General features: G+C 43.8%; 1 protein-coding gene across 1 annotated transcript in view; it reads left to right on the top strand.

Annotated features, from left to right (window-relative positions):
* Window positions 1-2,894: 2,894 nt before the first annotated feature.
* Window positions 2,895-6,000, top strand: part of Cenpf (centromere protein F, 350/400kDa) — a 47,250-nt gene continuing 44,144 nt past the window's right edge. Inside the window, exon 1 of the mRNA XM_005374718.2 lies at window positions 2,895-3,039. The gene's annotated coding sequence lies outside the window, so the exon portion shown is untranslated. The remainder of the gene's footprint in view (window positions 3,040-6,000) is intronic.

Below are 6,000 nucleotides of genomic sequence, written 5' to 3'. Positions count from 1 at the left end.
AAACTTAAATTGTACATGCTAAGAAGTGTGACCAATGTTAAACAGGAGAAATATAAATAAAATCACACCAAGGCAAACATTTAAAAGGGAAGGTGGTAAAAGAATGTCTACAAAGCAGCTGGAGTAAAAGGTTATATTGGGAGAAACAAAGATAAGAAAAAAATAGTCCTCTCATAAGAAATTATATGAGCCAGAAGAAAATTGCTGATATCATGAAAGCATTATTAGGACCAAACAAATTAAACTAAAACACCTGTCAAGATGGAATTCCTAGAAAAAATATCTTTCCAAAAATGGGGACAAAATAAAGATTTTTCAGGCAAGCAGAAATGAAGGAAATTTAGTACCAGATAAAAGAATTTCTTTAGACAGAAAGAAAATGATAATAAAAGGAAACAAAATAAAGTTTGTCAGAAATGGTACATATTAGCATTACTATAATAGAAATTGCTCATAATTTTTAAGATTTCTTAAAAAGATGATTGCTTAAATAAAAACATATCATGGGATTTTAAATTTAAGGGAAGTAAAATGTCTGGCAGCAGTCACACAAAAATTGAGAAGTGAGGGGAAATATACATCTGCATGTGGTTTGGTATTATTTGAAGGTATAGTGATAAGCTAAGAATGTACATTGTACAGATTTAAGAAGTGTGAACCAACATTAAACAGGAGAAATATAAATAACATCACACCATGGTAAACATTTAAAAGAAAAGAGGATAAAATCTATTAACCTAACTTCAGAGCTACTCTCCCAAAGCAAAACCAAAATGACATAGCTAGTAAATTAATATTAGAAATAGAAAGAAATCATAAGGTTCTTAGTAATCCAAAAAAAGCCTAGAAATGGAGTAAAGAAATAATAGGAAAGAAAGCAAAAAAAAAAAAAAAAAAAAAAACAAATAGCAAGATTTAAAGCAACCATACCAAAAAATTGCCTTAAACATAATATCCTAAAGACTTCAATTAAAATAGAGACTGTTAGGGTAGACTAAAAAAGAACACAACTACAGGCTGTCTACAAGAAATATACTTTAAATATAAAGACACAGATGTTTTAAAAGTAAAAGGATGGGAAAATATATATGAGATAAACAATAAATGAAAGAAAACTGGAGATGCTGTCTTATGGGTTCTCTCTAGATGTTCCCCAAAGCCTCAGATGGTCATAGGTGGGCTTTTCAGAGGTGGCAGGATCTAGGGTGTATGATGCTGGGGCTAAGTGTGTGATGCAGGGATCAAGCACCTGACGCTGGGGTCAAGGGTGTGTGATTACTAAAGTAGTCCATTGACTGGTATGATGTGGTTCTGGGTGTGGATAATGGGAAGGTCTACCCAGTGTGTGGGTGGCACTATCCAAATAAACTGACCGAAAATAGAGACCGGGGAAGAGAACTGCACTGCTGAAGTCAAAGAAATATCACAGAAGTCCCCAGAAGTCTCCATCAGCGGACTCCCTTGTGGGGAATGCTTTTCAATCACTTACCATAGAAGAAGGTAGCACAAGGCTGGGCTGTACAGTGGCCACTACACTGGAACATGCTAAGTCATGAATGAATGAATTGTAAGGAGAAATTTTGCTTTCAAACCTTAGAAATCCTCTATTACTTATCTTTCTAGTTCTATTTTCCTTAGGTGACTAAGAAATACTTGAAGAACGACCCTGGGAAGCAATGGAAGAGTAATTGGTGTTGGACTTGGACAGCATTTGGTTCAAGTTCTAGGATGACAAGGCACTAGGCTGAGCTCAGCAGGGTCCTTACAAGTTCTGCTCCCTTGCCAGCTTCCTTTCCTCCACCTGGGGATTCGAGGGTTCTGGAGAACCAGGCCTCTTCTTCAGATTTTACCTCCAAATCACTATGTGCTGAGTTACAGGGGAGATAGTGGGGAGGCGAAGATGGGTTACACAGATTTCACTGTTAATTTTGAATCTGATTGCGGAGTCAGACATAGACACACATATAACACCTGACAAAAATCCTACAAGTGTAAATCAAGGTGTAGGGAATAAGCGTTTCCAAGGAGTGAGTGGGACTAGCGAGGTTTTGTGAAGAAAGTTTGGGTGTTGAAAGACTAGCAGAATTTCAGTGAAAGCTGAGGAGCAGGCTGTAGAAATAGTCTAAAGAAAGCTGCAGGGAGGATGTGGAAAACTTTGAACTCATTGAAGAGGACAACACATCAGAGCCGTCTGAATTTAACAATTCAGACTGCGCTCCTGCCTTTATTTTTTGAATTAAGTCTAGTGGCACATTTTTTTGTATATAATAATGATCACATTCATTGTGCTTCTGCCTTTACAAGCTCATTTATGGTTGAACAGGCAAAATAAATAAGCACACAAATCTATGCAAATCGGGTGAACTTCATAAAAAGAAGCGATTACAGCCAGTATTGAAGATTCTTCTGAATATGAAGGGTGATGGAATGTTTCCTTCTCGAGTCCCCGAGTTCCCGTGTTCAAAGCACCCCTTCAAAATGTGCTTGACCGAAGTTAGCAGTTAGGAGTGAGATTCTGCCATGTCTAGATTCAATTTCAAATTATTTAGCTTCTCCGTACTCCTGTTAACTTTTAAATTATGTGAGGCTATTGTTTGGGAAGTAATGCGCAGCATATTTCCCACCAGCCAGGTCGCATCCTACTAACCAGCCGGCCCATTAGCTGGCATCTGCGGAAAAAAGGTTCAAACCAGCTTCCTGCCTAGGCAGCACCACGTGGTCTCATCTCTAAGCAACAACAGAAAAGCGTCTGAGCCCCGGCACGGACACTTCTTGCCTGGAGGATTTGTTTTTTAAATCCATCCAAAAGAGCCAATCACAGGCGGCAGCTCGAGCGCGCGGAAACGGATTGGCGCACAGCTGTTTACAGCGGCCAATAGGCGTCGGAGGCAAGTTTGAGCAGGACCGGAAGCGGGCGAGGGCCCTCCGGGGCGGCGGTGGCGGGCGGTTTGAATCGGGAGCGGGGCCCGAGACCGTGGGGACTACGACAAAGCGGGCTGTCGGAGACGTGGCCTCAGCCCCCCGGAGCAGGGCAGCAAGGTGAGCGACCTGGAGCGACTCCAGTCTGGCGGTGGGTTAGTGGATCTCGGGTTGCTGCCCGTGGTGCGCCCGGGGTGTGCTCCCTGCACATCCGGCCGAGGGTCGAGGGTCTGCACCCTGTAGGGGATCGGTTTCCTCGGTAGGGTGAAAGAATCGCCGGTGACCAGGTATCTCCTTCCGGCCGTCTGACGTCGGAGCCCCAACCTTGTTGCTGGGATCTGGATTGGGCCCTAGCTAGGTTTGCGTTTCTTTCCCTCCACCTTGATTTGGTCGTGCCGGTATGCCAGGCTCTGCTCCGCGATCAAGAGTCAGAAAGAAATGACCCGAGCCTAACCGCGAGGGGCCTGGTCCGGAGAAGGTCCAGCGCACGAGCACCCGCGGCGCGCAGGCCCTGGGGTTTTTGGCGGTGATGGGGAATCCTGATAATGAGAAATTGTGAAAATAGGCTGCAAAGCTGGGAAGGGGGTGGGCGGCACCTAAGCGCTTCCTTGGGGACTTTACAGAGCTCCGGTGACCTGGGCACGGAGCGTCCCCACATATTTAAGATATAAAGATGGTTATTTTCTGGACAGGATTCGTCGTTTAGTTCTGCAGATGCTCTCGCAGGAAGCTTCACATCCAGGCCTTTTCTTTGGCCTTTTCTCTCCCACCCACACTCAGCCCCTTGACTCTTACCTGCAGGTCTACTGTTTTGGTTCTTTTGCCCCAGGGGTCCTAGACAGGTGGCTCGTGCCCCATGTCTTAGCAGGTCGCCCTTTGCTGTGTTCACAATTAGCTCGGGCCTGGTATAGGATATATTAATATAGTATAAATACAGAAGTGTATTTGTATAACTGTGTCTTAGATTTCCAAACGGAAAGACATTCAACTTGCCAGGTTTTCTTCTGTTTATTTCCCTTATGTCTGTCCTCTTTCTTAGTTGCTTCTTTTCATATTTTGCTGGCTATGGCATCTTGATGTAATGACTTCAGTGGCCAGCTAAATTGTTTACCATAAATTATTACTTTTGAGACAGAATCTTGCTATGTAGTTTAGGCCAGCCTTGAACTCACTGTGTAGCCCAGTCTGGCCTCAAACTTGTGCTGATTTTCCTGCCGCAGCCTCCCCAGTGCTGGGATTACAGTGTGCACCATTATGGCTTGCTCTGTACTACTCCTGAGCAAATAAGCTAAATTGCCCTTTGTTAGTTGAAAGGCATGAGGTTCCTTTCAGTACTTTTTGGGTAAATGGGAGTGGAGTTGAAGGTGTTCTGCAGGGTGCAGGGGTGCAAACCTGTCACCCCAGGTTATCTAGAGGCTGAAGCAGGGGAGTTGCAAGTTTAAGACTGGCCTGGAAAATTTAACAAGATAATGTCTCACCAAACCAAACCAAACCAAACCAAACCTTGGGAATGTAGCTCAGTGGGAAAGCACTTACCTAACATGTACAAGGACCTGGGTTCCATATCTAGTACTGCAAGGAAAGAAAAAAAGCGGCGGTCTGGGGGAAAATTACACTGACAGTGAAAACATATCTTCCCAAGGCTTGATGTCTAACTTATGTGTTGTCCAAGACCTTTGTTTCTTCTTTGTTTTTGAAAATCTTTTTATGAGTCTTAGGTAAAACAAAAACAGATCCTCACCCTGTTGCCGAAATAACTAGAAAATGACGTTTCTCTCATTTTTAGACTTTTCGTTCTAAAGGCTAAAGTTAAGAATAATTGCCACGCTTTTCTCCGAGATGATGTGAGTTACTCTAAGAGGCGGGGAGAAGGAGGCAGGGCCAGTGCACCTTTTGTACCATTAGCTGAAATACACAAATCAGAAAGTGTTTTCAAGAACTGACGTAATGGCTAACACATATAGAAAGCTCAGCGGGAGATAACACTGTTGTAAGGCTTGAGAAAGTCATTACCATTGCTATCTTCATTTTATAGTAAGGAAACTGAGACACAGAGCCCTTAAATAACTTGCCCAAGGTAACACATCCTTGAAGCAGCTGTAGTGGACTCGAATACCCTTTTAGTCACTAAGGGTGAATAACCCCTTTCTCTCTGACCGAGCACAGCTTCTTTTTTAGGAACAGTCTTAGTCATAAGGTAGCATTCACTCCTGGCTCATTCAGACACTGGTTGCAGGGAGAGGGTGTGTGGGTATGTGCGAAACTGACAGGCAGCCAGCTGTGGGGCTCTCAGGAAGGGCTTTCCTGAGGGACAGGCGAAAGCATGATGGTAATTAATCATGGGGAGCTGGAAACGAGAGCATTTGCAGAATAATGTGTCAAGTGTTTTGTTTGTAGCCAGGATCTCGGTCACCTGAAAACTTTATAGCAAAGTATTCATGTTTTGTATAATGAAAACAAACCATGTGCAATTGAAGGCAGGTGACCAGGCCGGGCCTGGTGGCACATGCCTGTAATCCCAGCACCTGGGAGGATGAGGCAGAAGGATCATTGTGAGTTCGAGGCCAACCTGGGGTACAAAGTGAGTTCAAGGCCAGCCTGAATGGCATAGTGAGAACCGGTCTCAAAAAGACAGAAAAAAGCAAAACAAAACAGAGCAGGTAGCCATAAAGAAATCGAAAGACAAGAGGTAAGAAAACCCCAAAACAAGGGTGTTTCAAACAAGCATAGTGTGTGCTTCACAATGATCACCTTCCAGAGGATGAGGAGACAGATATTATCTTTCACATGTGATGTTTCACAAGTGTGATGTTTGTCTTGGTTACTTTTCTCGCGTTGCTGGGACAAAATACTTGATGCCCAAAATTAAGGAAGGAAAGGTTTATTTTGCTTACAGTTTGTGGAGGTTTCAGTCCATACTTGGCAGGTTACAAGGCAGAGTGGCACATGGCACAGGGCTACAGCTCATGGCAGCAGAACACAGCAAAAGCAGCAAGCACCAGAAGGGAGGAATGGCGGCAAGCAGCCTCTTCCTCTCCCTTACATATGCAAACTATCCACCCCAGGGTGGGTGTAGCTCTC

The sequence above is a fragment of the Chinchilla lanigera genome, unplaced genomic scaffold (genome assembly GCF_000276665.1).
Source record: "Chinchilla lanigera isolate Chin_1 unplaced genomic scaffold, ChiLan1.0 scaffold00005, whole genome shotgun sequence".
NCBI classification, from domain to species: domain Eukaryota; kingdom Metazoa; phylum Chordata; class Mammalia; order Rodentia; family Chinchillidae; genus Chinchilla; species Chinchilla lanigera.
The sequence above is the reverse complement of the archived record's forward strand: the minus strand, read 5'-3'. Positions and strand labels throughout refer to the sequence as shown.